The 14,723-nt window shown below is 36.5% G+C and overlaps 1 pseudogene; it reads right to left on the minus strand.

Annotated features, from left to right (window-relative positions):
- Positions 1-489: 489 nt before the first annotated feature.
- Positions 490-603, minus strand: LOC123945356 (annotated as a pseudogene).
- Between the last annotated feature and the right edge of the window lie 14,120 nt (positions 604-14,723).

A 14,723-nucleotide genomic window follows, 5' to 3' on the forward strand; every position in this document is an offset into this window, starting at 1 on the left:
GTGGGTTAAAAAGTGAATCACTGTACTATAGGTAAGTTGACTTCTTCACAAGCAATGCAGACATAAGAATGAGCTTCAGTGATAAGTAGAGAATGAATCCAATGGTCATAAACTGTTAAGATTTGGAAAGATTTTAGACACCTTCAAACCGACTGCCTGTCTAATGCAGAAATCCCACTATAACAAACTGGGAAGTAGGTGACCTGAATGAAAACTTTGCGTATTTTGAAAGAAAAGCCTGGCCTGTTCTGCATTGGACAGCGCTATTAGAAGAGTTGCCTTTGGGGCGCCTGGGTGGCTCAGTGGGTTAAAGCCTCTGCTTTCAGCTCAGGTCATGATCCCAGGGTCCTGGGATCGAGCCCCACATCGGGCTCTCTGCTCTGCAGGGAGTCTGCTTCCTCCTCTCTCTCTGCCTGCCTCTCTGCCTAGTTGTGATTTCTCTCTGTCAAGTAAATTAAAAAAAAAAAAAAGAGTTGCCTTCAATTAAATGAAAATCTAGTTCTTTTGGTATTGTATTATTATTGTACTTGTCATCCTTGTGCAGGGGCCGTGCTAATCTCGGTATTATTTCAATTTTAGTTTATGTGTTACCAAAGTGAGCACTATTCATTATTTTAAATAACAGTGACTGACCCTGTGTTCAGTTCACAGGCCCTGTTGTCGACTCTAGAATTTCTACTCATTCATCTACCAAAACAAAATGCAATAACTCCACCTACTTGTCTGTATTGTCAACTGAGAGTTCTAAAAAATGAAGTTGGAGCAGAAGAAGGTGGAGAGCCCATTGGTGAGAAAGTGGAACAATTTTCACATGATGGAAATAGAAAGCCGCATAATAGTACATGAAAAAAGGATAGGAAGAGAGAAGACATTTGGGTGTAGGTGGCCATGGCTTGGGTTGGGTGTGAACCGCAGGATGAGCGGGAGGTGAGAGGCAGATGCAATAAATAAAATAAATTTTCCCCAAAGTTACAGATAAACTACAGAAGTAGAATATATGTTGGGATGGAAGGCAAAATAAATGTCTACATAATTGTAGATCTTGAAATAGAAATATTTCATAACTCTTCTCTTTTTTTTTTCACACAATAACCATATTCCATTTGTTCTGTGGGGCTAGACCTACAGAATGTCCTGTCACTTGCTCCTCCCTTCAACTCTCCCAAGCAGCACATACCAAGAATATTGGTGGAATCTGAAAGCAGCAAGACCAGCAGGGTGGAGATACTATACCACACCGCCTGCCGGCCTCACCAGGACAGCCTTTTCCCACGATCATGTGGCTTTGTTCCATCTATTCAATTATCCTCTCTGCCCCCTTTCATTAGAGAAATAGATACAGATAAAATGTTCCTATTGCCACCAAGGAGGAGGGGCCTTAACAGAGATCAAGTCCTTATATATAATTCCTACCAGAAAAAAAAAATCTAATGTTTCAAAACCATAGTCATTATTTTGGGTAAAATTTACATCCTAGATACTGGAGTATCCCCCATTACCACGAAAATATATTGGAGGATTATTAGTCTTTCCCATTACCTATACTTATCTTATGGTCTATCTGTTATCTTTTACCTATAACACTATTGCTCCCATCTATAACTTTAAGCACAGGTAAACTTACTGAAAAGATGTCCATTGTCTATTGTCCTTTCTCTGTTTTCTCAAACCCTATTTTCCTCTCAACCTACTCCATTCAAACCATTCCAATGAGCCATTTTCACAGAGGTTACAAATGACATAAATGAATACTCCTTGTTTTCCTTTAATTTACATTTAATTCATTTTTAAATGTAATAATTATTAATGCTACAACATTTAAAAATGAGCAAAGAAGGTCTAAAATGAATTTCCCTCCCTACCTCTAATCTTAGCTCCCAGTTCTCCCCTTTAATGTAAATTGCTATGAAGTTTCTTGGTATGCATCTAGAGATATTTAATATGCATACAAGCATTTTTTACATTTTTTTCAAGTGGTAGCATACACCCCTCTCATTTCTTTTTTTCACTTTACCTTGGACATCATTCCATATCAGCACATACAAGTTCTATCCTTCTGTGCCTCTCCATTGTGGGCTTTTACATTTTTATTTCATTGGTCCCTTACTGACGGACATTTTGGTGATTTTAATCTTTCACTTATAAATGATAATTAACAATAATTATTTATTAACAATAAAACAATAATTAACTATATATACATATATCATTTCACCTATGCTGGAGTTTACAGAATAAATTTTTTTTTTAAAGATTTTATTTGACAGAGCAAGTAGGCAGAGAGGCAGGCAGAGAGAGAGGAGGAAGCAGGCCCCCTGCTGAGCAGAGGGCCTGATGCAGGGCTCAATCCCAGCGCCCTGGGATCATGACCCCAGCCGAAGGCAGAGGCTTTAACCCACTGAGCTACCCAGGTGCCCAGAATAAATTTTTGAATGGAATTTCTTAAGTCAAGGAATATGTGTCTTTTTAAATGTTTGTTATATATTACTAAATTGCCCTTTATATAAGTTATAATTTATAATGTTTCCCAACACAATTACCAAAGCAGTTTTTTGAATTGTCCACTTAATTATTTTCTTACATAGCTCCTTAAAAAATGCCATATGAACAGTTATTAAGTTAGTATATAGAATAATTTTCTGCAATCCCATTTCCTCTCTCCTTTACCATCAATTTTAGCAGATCAAAAGTTCCATCTACTTCTGTTACTAGATTTATCAGTGCTGAGTATATATTTTGATCCATTGTTATAAAAGGTAAAGAAAAAAAAACACAGTCTTCCTTTCTTGTACACACTCTTTTCTTCCCAACTTTTCTTAGTTACATGAGTTATTCATTGTCAAGATTTATGACAGTTGTATTGCATTCTGTAATCAGAACTCTCACACCTGTCTGCTTATTAGTCCTGAAATATTAACACTTATTCTTCCGATGGCAGCCCTGCAATCAGAGCCTTACATTCTGGTGTCTTAGCCCTATACTTCTAATATTCTATACCAACATTTCTCCATAGCTTTTCTACTCATCTCTTAATTGCCTGAATATCAGCCTCCAGTAGAGTCTTCAAGAAGGCCTCATGGTAATAACATTATCTGAACTCTTGCATGTTCAAAATGTTTACTGCCTTTATCTTAGAAAACAGATGCCACTCTGCTAAGTTTTAGTGTTGACTATTACCATGGAAAAGTCCAATTATAATCTCAATCATCATAAACTACAGAATGACTTCGACCAGACTGCTTGGTTGCTCACATGCACGCACACATAAATACATGAATGAATAAATGAACAAATGAATGAATGAGTAAGTAAACAAATAAATGAATGAAAACTCTGTTTCTCCTGCTACTGCTGTCAGTGTTGAAATATATCCTCTTAGATCATCCTTTCGTGAGAGAGGGCATCCACTAACCACATCATTCAAAGCCAAATAGCAAATATTAAGCAATGGGTACTCAAGCCAAATTTAACATTCTAAAAACAACAACAACAACAAACCAACACATTCCATTCCCTCCAGAATTCTGGTTGTTAAATGAATTGATGTATAATTTGGGATTCCTGTCACAAAGATTTCATAAGCAATTTGTCCTATACAAAGATTCTGCCTTGTGTCAAGCTATGTTTCTGCCTTAGATAACTTTTTTCTTTCAGTAAAAATCAGAGATTGTTAAACAATTCCAACACTGATAAATTTTATTTTCTTCCCCAAGTCATACGCTGTATTACTTTATTTTACTTTAGTGAGCCAATAGATATCTTTTCTTCAATCATTAAGGAGGTCATTTTGTAGTCTGTCATCTTTAAAGCACCTTGAATGTGTCTTCAATGTGAATAGAGTCACTGTTCTTTTAGACATAATTATTAGAAACCCAACCAATATTCTCTGATGTCAGTCAATTGTAAAATCTTTACTGAGACATTACATACTGATGTTAACTAATATTACTGAATACTAACTGTCTAGCATTGTACTAAGCTCTTTAATACATTTTATATACAAATAGTTTAGTACATATAATCCCAAAAGTAAAACTAGGGTAGAATACTCACATTTTACAGAAGAGGAAATTGAGTCCCTAAAGGTTAAGTAATTCACATAGGATCACAGCTGGAGAGGAGCAGAGCCATAATGTGAAGCCCAGCACTCTGATTCTAGAACCTGAGCACTTTGCCACTATTGTTAACACACCCACCCAGCTGATGTCTGGAAAACGTGTTACTAATATACCTTCCATAGTGTCTGCATTTGATATCAACAAGAGAAGGATGTTTGGCTTATCGTTAGGCCCACAGATTTCCTTATTCTGGTTCATACTAGCAACATTAAAACAATGATGAATGCAGTAAAATTGGTGCACTGGACTCAAAACAGTTATTTAGTGTTTGCAGTTGTTTGAATTTTTTGCTTTTCAATCCATTGTTTCGGCATAATATTAATATACCTAGAGATTGTTAAGGAATGAAAGGTGGGCACGTGTGTGTGCATGCACACGCATACACACATACACACACACAGAGATACACATCCCTACACACACAGACTTTTGAGAATGGTGTTATAAATTCAGATCTGTGCAAAGCTCTTTTTATGCTTCAGATTATATAGAAGACGAGACTGGGAGTGTGACCTGATTGCTTGCTTTGCCTCTCACCTGTGCTCCTTGGGAAACAATAGTAACAGCATCATTATCACATCCTCATGTTTTTCAACTTAGGGTGTGATAAAGTTGCAGTGAGTGCAATTCCTCCGGGGAGAATAAAACTTTTGCCTCTTCCCTAGTAATTTGCAAAAACAAATAAAAGCAAAACAAAACAGAAGAAACTTGAGTGAGTTGCTCTGAAAAATATGCTCCAATAGAGAAAACTTAAAAAAAATTGTTATCAGGCAAAAAATAACACATTTGAATAAATATTTATGTATGTTTTCATAGTTTTCTGGCTTATGCTCCTTCATGTACCTTGCAGGCAGTTAAAGAACAACTATAAATCATAAATAAGGAATAAAATGAACTCTATGAAAGTCTCTGATTACTCCATTACTGAAATCCAGCTTAGCAATCATCCTTTCCTTCCTAGTATATTTCTATAAACAATCCAAAACAAACCTGCAGGATTTATAGAATGCATTTAATATAAATGAAAGTGGAATGATGCACAGAACTTGCAAGAAATTAATTCATGTTTTCCACTAGCAAAAAAAAAAAAACTTATATATATATATATATAGTGAACACATTCCTAAGGAAAAACCCCAAGGAAGAATTAAATAACTTGATATAAAGGACATTGGGTATTTTTGCAGGCAATGACCCAAACTGAAATCTAGTGGACTAAGAATTTTAGTTTTTTTTTCCTACCACTGATTTTTGCATAAATTGAGAGATGTCATTTTGCTCTGTTTTCTTTAATGATAAAAGTGAATAAATGAGCATGAGCAGCCTAACTGAAAAGACAAAAATGAATGTACCAGAAAACAAAATGCTTAGTTTGGGCTGAGAAATGCATTTTTAAAATAATCAATGAGAGCTACAGAGATTTGTATTGTAACCAGAACCCCTGAAAATCATACAATAGAACTCAGTTCTTTCCTTCATCCATATATATTTCATTAAAACTATGACTTTATTATTCCTGTTTCTCTTAGAAAGTCTGGTTCCCCATATTCCCTTACGTTGGAGAATCTTCTAGACATCTTTACCTCAAATCTTCTGTGACTAACCCTACACACATCTCATCCATTATGGATATTCACTCTCTGAATTTAATACCAAAAAAAATTTGAGTGATTTGTAAATCATAACTCTGGATTATAACTTTATAAAGACCTGATCTAGTATTAATTAAAGATTTTATATAAGTTTCAGTACATTCAAAATGCTTAAGAACACTTGATAATGCAAGATGATCCTCATGCTTGTGCTTACTGTAGAAATATAGTTTCAAACAAATTCCAGTCACTGCCAAAAATATATTCTTGAAATAACTGGTTATTGGCTCTATTTTTGAAAAAGCAGTTGAAGCTTCCCAAGTGAGTTCACAGCAAGGTGGAAAGTAATATCTGTTTTTCTCAAATGTGTTAGACAAGGCCACCAGAAACTATGTTAGGGGCTAAAATTAGCCATTGTAATAAAGCATAAGGCAATACTTTTATGCACCATCACTGTGTTTCAATATATAATATGTTTTGATGGAATTCAGTAGTTTTATAAGTTGGAGTCACTCAAAGAACACTTTTTCACTTTGTCTATGTGTGTGATGCTAAACAGTTTCATAGCCTTATCACTTTTTAATTAAGTGTTTTGGTATAATGCAGGCATAGCCTTCATGTCATTATTATGGACAATCAAACATAAGGTATAAAGCATACATTATTGAATACTTAATATACCATAGGCTTTTTAACTGAATTTAAGTCAGTTGTATACATAAGAATTCATGAGTATCCCTTTAATTAAAAAAAAAACTTTAAGGCATGATCAATTAGTCAAAATAACTACGTCAACATGGAAATTTCAGATCAAAGTGATAAGCTTAATTTATTGCACAATAGAGTCAAAAAAGAATACACAGTAAGGAATAATTCCAAATCCCACATCAAAATAACTGAAATTAAGTTCATCACAGGAGTGGCAGTGGGAGAAAATGTCACCACTAATGTTCTCTCTGGAGAACTTTAAAAAAACAATAAATACATTCATCTGTTGAATTCAGTGCTGGTCTTAACTGGAAATTAAATTGTCTTAAGTTCCATGATTCTAATGATCTGCTAGTTAAAATTAAGTATTATTCTGATTAATGATGAATACTAGAAACCTATCTTGTTCACAAAATCCAGATGCACACCATACAGTTATTGTAAAGGTTTATGAATTCTAATGTCCATCTGGTTTGTGGACTAAATAAATCATGCTCATATATTTATTACTATTTTTCAAATAGTTAGTGTTGAGAGTTTAGCTAAACTAATCCTTAATATTGCTGCCTTGACATCCATTTTATTTGGTCAAGCAGTCTGCAGGGACTTGAAACTGACATTAGCCTCGCCTTCAAGCTCCTGTCCTGGATGGCAGCATCATAGTCACAAGCAAATGTAAGTTTCTAATGTGACTTCAATAGTCTCCCCTACCTCTCAGTGTCCGTATGCCTAATGCATCCCTTAGATAATACCACTGTGGGGCTTACCCAAACCCAACACTTTGGTTTGAACTGATCAATCCAGACCTAGCTGGGAAATCCCAAAGTACGCTACTCATGCACCCTAATAAAGGCATGAGCCCTAGGTCCTGCCTTCTTTCTGCACTCTGCCTTGATGTCCCCATGTAGCCCTTCAATCAAGTTGTCCTTCTTCCATGACCTGTGAGAAATAAACTTTTCTACTTCAGTTTCTCATGTGATCAGTTACTGAACTGCAACTTAACTGGCCAGCACCCTGTGTTCCACTTAATAAACATTAATTTTTAATAAAATTAATAAACAAAGTCATAACAGTCATTATTGTGCTTAATAAAACACAAGTTCATTAAATTCCAAATTCCATGGGTTCCCCTATATTTCCCAGTCTCCACTCCAGGTGGATTAGTGCTACGTAACTACACCAATGGACTATAAGAAGGCATGCCAGGGGTCACTTCAGGGCCCGCCAAAGAAGTTAGGAGTCTTGATTTGTATTCCATTCCTCATTTCTCCTCCTACAATCACCTTAGAGTCCATGTTTTCCAAAGCACGTAACCCTAAGATGTAGGAGGATCCCCTGACTCCTACCAGTCTCTATATGAGTCAAAAAGTAACTGTCATAGTCAGACAGTGAAGGTTTCTGGCTTGTCTGCTGTAACAGCTAGTGTTAATTACACTGAGTGATGCTAAGTGAAATAAGCCAATCACAAAAGTATAGGTATTGTATGATCCCACTTATGTGAGGTACCTAGAAGTCATCAGATTTATAGAGACAGAAAGGAAGATGGTGGTTGGCAGGGGCTAGGGGCAGGAGGGAATGGGGAATTGTTTAATGGGTAGAGAGTTTCATTTTTGCAAGATAAAAAGATTTCTGGAGATTGGCTGCACAGCAAGGTAAATGCACTTACTACTGAAGTATTCCCTTAAAAATGGTTAAGATGGGACGCCTGGGTGGCTTAGCGGATTAAAGCCTCTGCCTTCACCTCCTGTCATGATCCCAGGGTCCTGGGATCCAGCCCCACATTGGGCTCTCTGCTCAGCTGGGAGCCTGCTTCCCCACCGTCCCCTCCATCTCTGACTAGTTATGATCTCTGTCTGCAAATAAATAAATAAAAATCTTTTTTAAAAAAAATGGTTAAGATGGTAAATATCATGTTATGTATGTTTTTACCACAATTAAAAATAAAGAAGGAGGGCACCTGGGTGGCTCAGTGGGTTAAGCCGCTGCCTTCGGCTCAGGTCATGATCTCGGGGTCCTGGGATCGAGTCCCGCATCGGGTTCTCTGCTCAGCAGGGAGCCTGCTTCCCTCTCTCTCTCTCTCTGCCTGCCTCTCTATCTACTTGTGATCTCTCTCTGTCAAATAAATAAATAAATAAATACTAAAAATAAAGAAGGAAATAAGGCCTCAAGGTGAAAATTTATTCTGGTTTTGGCTTAAAAAAAAAAAAGAAAAAATATTACAAAAACTAGGCACCAGTTCCACAGAACTGCAAGGTGATTCCCTCAAGAGCCTTCCAAAAGAGTTTGGAATGGTGGCCATGTAATTGGAATAAGAATAGAACAGCTTTACCTAAAATGACTGTCTAGGTCCATTAGATGTCTGAAGAAAAAAGTGCTTCCTGGCCAAATATTCCATTTTTGGAAATCACAATGTCCTTTAGTGGTTAAAAACTCTGAGAAATCTTGTAGAGAAAGAAAAGAAAAAAAAAAAAAACAAAAAACCTTTTAATTTGTGTAAGCCAGCCTTTCCTAATCCTTTAGCTAAAGATTTTTTTGTGTGTGTAATACCTCTTACTATCTGAAATGCTTATATTCCTCCACAACACTCTTTCCAAAATGTTGAAATAGCATCTCCAAACGGATATGTTAAACTATTACGTTTGCTTACAAAGGGTCTCATGTTTCTACACATATTTATAATTATGCCTTGAGAACAAACGGCTGTCGGTCATGATCAGGACTAATGTAGCATCACAGGAGCAGAAAAAGTTGCTCCTGGATCTTAAATACATATGTGTAAACACACATAAGCACTAACACACACACACACACACACACAGAGCCACATTTAACTGAGTATTTATTATGAGCCTAACACTATACAAATAATGCATTACATATACCTTACCTCAACTAATCATCACAACAGTCCTATGATAAAGTGCTTTTTTGCTCAGGATTTTGTGGACAAGGAAACAGGCTCTAAGAGATTAAGGACCTTGCACAAGGTCACATGATGAGCAAAGGGATGTGTAGCTCAATTCAAACCAGAGCTAAGAGACTCAAACACCCACTCCTGAACCATTATATTATATCATATTATATTATATTATATTATATTATATTATATTATATAGCACATTTCTCCAAGTATAGATCTGAGTCTGTCAAGTGCTTCGTTCTATAAAACAAAACAAAACACTTCATTATTAGGGAAAATGAAATAAGAGCCAGAACAAAAACAAAACCCACAACAAAACCCACAACACTAAGTCCAAATACATGGACTTTCAAGTTTCCTAAAACTACAGCGTTTATTTTAAAATTATTCAAAAAAATAGTTACTAGTCTGTGACAACCTAAAAGCTGGAGAGAAATCATTTTAAAAAGATAAAGTCCTATTTATAGAGCAGGGCAGGAAATAGTGCCCTGGGTTAAGAGTTAGGCTAGGAAGTAGGAGATCTAGATTCCAGTCCAGACTGCCTTTACCTAGCTAGCTGTCATTTCGGCAACATCCATCAAACTTTTCATGCCTCGGTTTCCTCCTATGAAAGTGTAGACAAAGGCAAACCTAGATGATCTCTAAAAGACAAAGACCCAAACTTATGCAAATTTACTATAATTCTATGAATGTGTTTGGTGGAAGAATAGGAGAGGGGAACTGCAACTTGAAAAATGTACTTGCCCTAAATTCAATCCATGTCAACTTTCTAAACTGAGGGACAGGCTACCTCCTTGCTGCATTTGTCGGTACCTTGGTTATTCATTTTCACAGAATTTCATAAACACCAATGAATCCAGGGGACAGCAGCTTGCTAAGAAGAAGGAAGCAAAGGCCTGAGGAAGTCCATTCTTCTCTTACCCTCTATGTTGTATTATCAATGCCCAGGATTCGGCTGTGAAATGAGTCCTTTCTCTGTCCAGACTCATCTTTATGGCTGGTATCTAAGATGTTGATATATTTTCCTACCCTTGAAGTCAGACGAGGGGGATATTGGAGCCAGAATACAGGACTCAGAAAAACAAAACAAAACAAAAAACAGGTAGCTAGTCTTTTTTTTCTGTTTCATCTAGAATCATGACTAGTAGAAAAGCAAGAGAAAAGAGGTATGTATTTCTGCTGTCACCTATGCACTTGTCCTGCTGACCTTAAAACCAGAAAGAGAGGGGGAAAACACCCATTGTGATAGACCACAATCCTATGCCATCATCAGAGGGTCTCTACCGAGACAATAGGTTCAAAGATACACATACAGATCAAAAAAAGGGGGGGAGGGAGAACAAAGAGAAAAAGAAAAGAAAAACAGGATATTACATGCCTCACAAAGTAACTGGCATTGAATAAAATTTTAAGCACCCAGTTTAAGCTCCTGGTCCCAGATTACCTTTGTATACTTGAAAGAGAAAGAAAGAAAGAAAGAAAGAAAGAAAGAAAGAAAGAAAGAAAGGAAGGAAGGAAGAGTGGGAGAGAGGAAGAGAGGAAGGAAAGAAGGACAAATCTAAGCAGCATTTGCATGAGAAAAAGGTCATTACTGCATATAAGCACCTGTCATGAGGTAGATGAATATTCTCCTTTACTTCCAAAATGTCACTGCAAATATTAGTCCTGTTTATTGTAATTTTTTCCCCTCTGTTCCACTTCTTTCTATAGCTCTGCATTAAACATTCAGCAGGTAAACCATCCTGTCCCAAGTTTCTACTGTCTAACATTTGGTGTTTTCATGCCTCTAAGCAGAAGTACAGCCTTAATACTACATGGCGGGGGTGGGGGGGTTGTACGGATTCCTTGCCTGAGTTACTAGCCTGTGTCTGTCTGTCTGTCCACCCTCCTCTATCTTCATCTCTCTCCCTTCTCTTTTCTCTCTCCCTCCCTTTCTCTTCTGCGCTCCCTCCCTCCCTCATTCCCTCTTTTTATCTCTCCAACCCTCTTACTTCTCTCTCTCTCTCCCTCCCTCCCCACTCTCCACCCAACCCCTTCAACCTGGACTCTTCCCAGGCCTAGGTTTTTGCTAAGATTTTGTGACAACCTCAGAAGGAATACCCAAGCCACCATATCCTCATAATTACAGATCTCCGTTATGTCAGATGATCTTTGCTTTCCTACAGTTGCTCACCAACTGTTCTTCCCTTACCTAAATGAGGATGTCTTTCCTCACTGTTCAACTCTCTGACAATCATGTCATCACTTTAGTTGGTTGGAAGGTGACCATTTCCAAGCCAAGAAGCCAGGAGAGTCAGCTAGGATATTTGCTTTTGTTCGTTGTTTGTGTTTTTTTCATTTTCTCCTCCACTTCCTCACATCAGATATGGGAATTTTACACTAGAAAAAGGCACATTCAAACAGAGAGCAAACATTCTTAATTAGTAGCTCCAAGTCATCCTTCTTGTCAACCTTTATAGTGCATTCTCTCCGTTTCTCCTTCCACTTGACATGGTCTTTAAATAATTTCACACTGCTGCTTTCTGATAAACAAGCCATGGAAAATAAACTTAGAGCTTAATGTACCCCTTACATAGCAGGAGATACATATGTTCTGGCTTAAAGGAAAGTTTCAGGACTCCAGTAGACTAATAAGTCATTTGTAAAATACAAGTCTTTATGCAAAACATTCACATGCTTTCTTCAAACCCAGCTTTGTTTCTTTCATGAGGTTCTTCTCAAGAACTGGCTTCTCAAATCTTAGACAAGAACATGTTGAGAGTAAAACATCAAACTCTCCAATAAAGGAGCCAATACTGAATGCTAACTTACTTGAGATCAAGTAAGGAAGATTTCAATGAGGTTGAACCAATAGGGGCACTTACTATTGCTTTTCTCTCTTGGGTGTTGTAACTGTGAATCAGCTGGTAAACCGTCTGGCTTCCATGGTTTCACTGTTTTGAGAAGTTTATAGTTCCGAAGTGTCATATCCTAGGGAGAGTTTAGACTCCCAGCGGGAGAAACAGGATCATCACCAACATTGTGGACTAGGTATACTCCATCAAGCATTTTTTTTTTAATGTATAATAATGCTTCAGTGCATAAGCCTGTGTCTTGCCATGTACAGTTACTATAATTGGAACTGTACTCTATATCTAAATAGGTCAATTGAAGCACAGCTATTGACAAAAGAAAATGAATGTCCTCACCCATATGCCATTCAAGGACACCATTCTTTGGTGGCACAGTGAAGGACTCTGAGGACACAAGGACAAAAGCAGGAATGAGAGTCATCCATTTAATACTGCTTAGCATAGATATAGAACCTCTCCCAGATAATGAAATAACAAAGAAATGCTTTGTGATATATTATCCCCCCCCCAAAAAGAGGGAGAATAAGGTTGAGAAATAAGATGGAAGAAAATAACAAGGAAAAAATAAAATATCAAGAGAATACAGAAGATAAGGAAAAAATAATCAAGGACTAAAAAAAGAAAGAAGGGGAGGGAAGGAAGATGAAAGGGGGGAAAGAAAGTGTCTCTGAAAGTCTATCTTATATCCCATGATAATTAATAATACTATGAATTTAAAAATGTGGCCTCATGCTTTATGAAAGCAAACATAGCTATAAAAACAAGAGCTTTGCTCTTTCAATCTGAAGGAGTCTTATGCCTTGGAGCCAATTCTTCTAGAGCCTGAAGTTTTCTCTTTCTTGTCACTTTGGCCCATAAAACCAACAACTTCAATCCTGTAAAAAGGTCATCAAAGCTAAACAAAAAAAAAACTACTGTGCTAGGACTTAGAATATTGGTTCTAGGTACTTCATCATAAGCATCTTTCCCGTAGACATCATTATCCCAAGCATTTTGCTACATACCCCATTGGCTAGGAAGTAATTTTGCCATAAAGGATAAAATCACAATAAAATAAAAGAGTAATATGAATAGCCTACTGTTAACCAGAAGTCATACTGATAATATAAACAGCTGATTAATACATATTTTGTATGCTTATATGTATTATATCTGTAGTCTAACAATAAAGTAAGCTAGAGAAAAGAAAATGATATTAAGAAAATTATAAGGAAGACAAAATACATCTACAGTACTGTATTTTATTAATAAAAATAGTCCCATATAAGTGGACCCGCACAGGTCAAACTTGTGTTGTCTAAGGGTCCAAATAGGATGCATATTTGTTACCGAGCTTCGTACTGCATTGGAAAACTCTCTACGCTGTTGTTGTTCTTGACAAATTGTCATATGCCAGTGATAGACAATTCAAAGTTCTACGGGAAATGTGGTTTCAAAATTCTGCACCAATGTACAGACTATTATGAGGACTCAGATTTCTATAAAAAATGGGAGTACTGTGTCATGGAGAAATGAAACCAAACTGTTAACTAGCTATTTTTTAATGTATTTTTTCTGGCAAAATTGCCTTATGACCAATTACTTATCCTGCAAAAATGTTTGTGGCAAAAATGTTTGTGGTAAAGATGTCTATAGCAAAGATGCTTATGGCAAAATTGTACACACAGAAAACTACTCAATTTCTTTGGAGGACTCTAATTCTTTAGCAGTCATATTCACTATACACACAATTTATAGAATTAGTGGTAAATCTGGGAAAGAAAATAAATTATTGGAGAGTTTTAGATGGCATTAGGAATAGCATAATGAGTCACCATAGTCAAATTCTTCTAGAGATAAAATGGATAACTCTAATCTTGTTCATTTCAAGATATCCTCAGATTATCTAATCTTTAAATGTTCAATTCACTCATAAAATGCCTAATCATACAATGCTGAAAAGTTAAAAGTTCTTATAACTGAAAATTTCATAATTTCAAGCGTTCCTAGATTTACTCTACTTCTACAAGTAAGTAATGTGTATACTGAGTGTGACTACAGAGGGTTAAGAGCCCTGAGTTGATACTGTTTACCTATGCTATGCCTTGCCTGGTATGTAATAAATTCTCAGTCAATGTTATTATTGTATCATAATATGTTCACCTCCCAAAACTAGAACATTAGAATTTTTTAAAATCCACATATTTAATGAGTGAAACAAATAACTAGAAAGTAAAAATATACAAGAACTAATTTAATATCTTGGCCACAACTATGGTTTGTGAATTTTTTTCCCCCATTTTGTTTATTTTTTCAGCGTAACAGTATTCATTGTTTTTGCACAACACCCAGTGCTCCATGCAAAACGTGCCCTCCCCATTACCCACCACCTGTTCCCCCAACCTCCCACCCCTGACACTTCAAAACCCTCAGGTTGTTTTTCGAGTCCATAGTCTCTTATAGTTTGCCTCCCCTTCCAAAATTTTTTTTTTTAATAAACATATAATGTATTTTTATCCCCAGGGGTACAGGTCTGTGAATCGCCAGGTTTACA

Source organism: Meles meles, chromosome 6 (genome assembly GCF_922984935.1).
Source record: "Meles meles chromosome 6, mMelMel3.1 paternal haplotype, whole genome shotgun sequence".
Lineage (NCBI taxonomy): Eukaryota > Metazoa > Chordata > Mammalia > Carnivora > Mustelidae > Meles > Meles meles.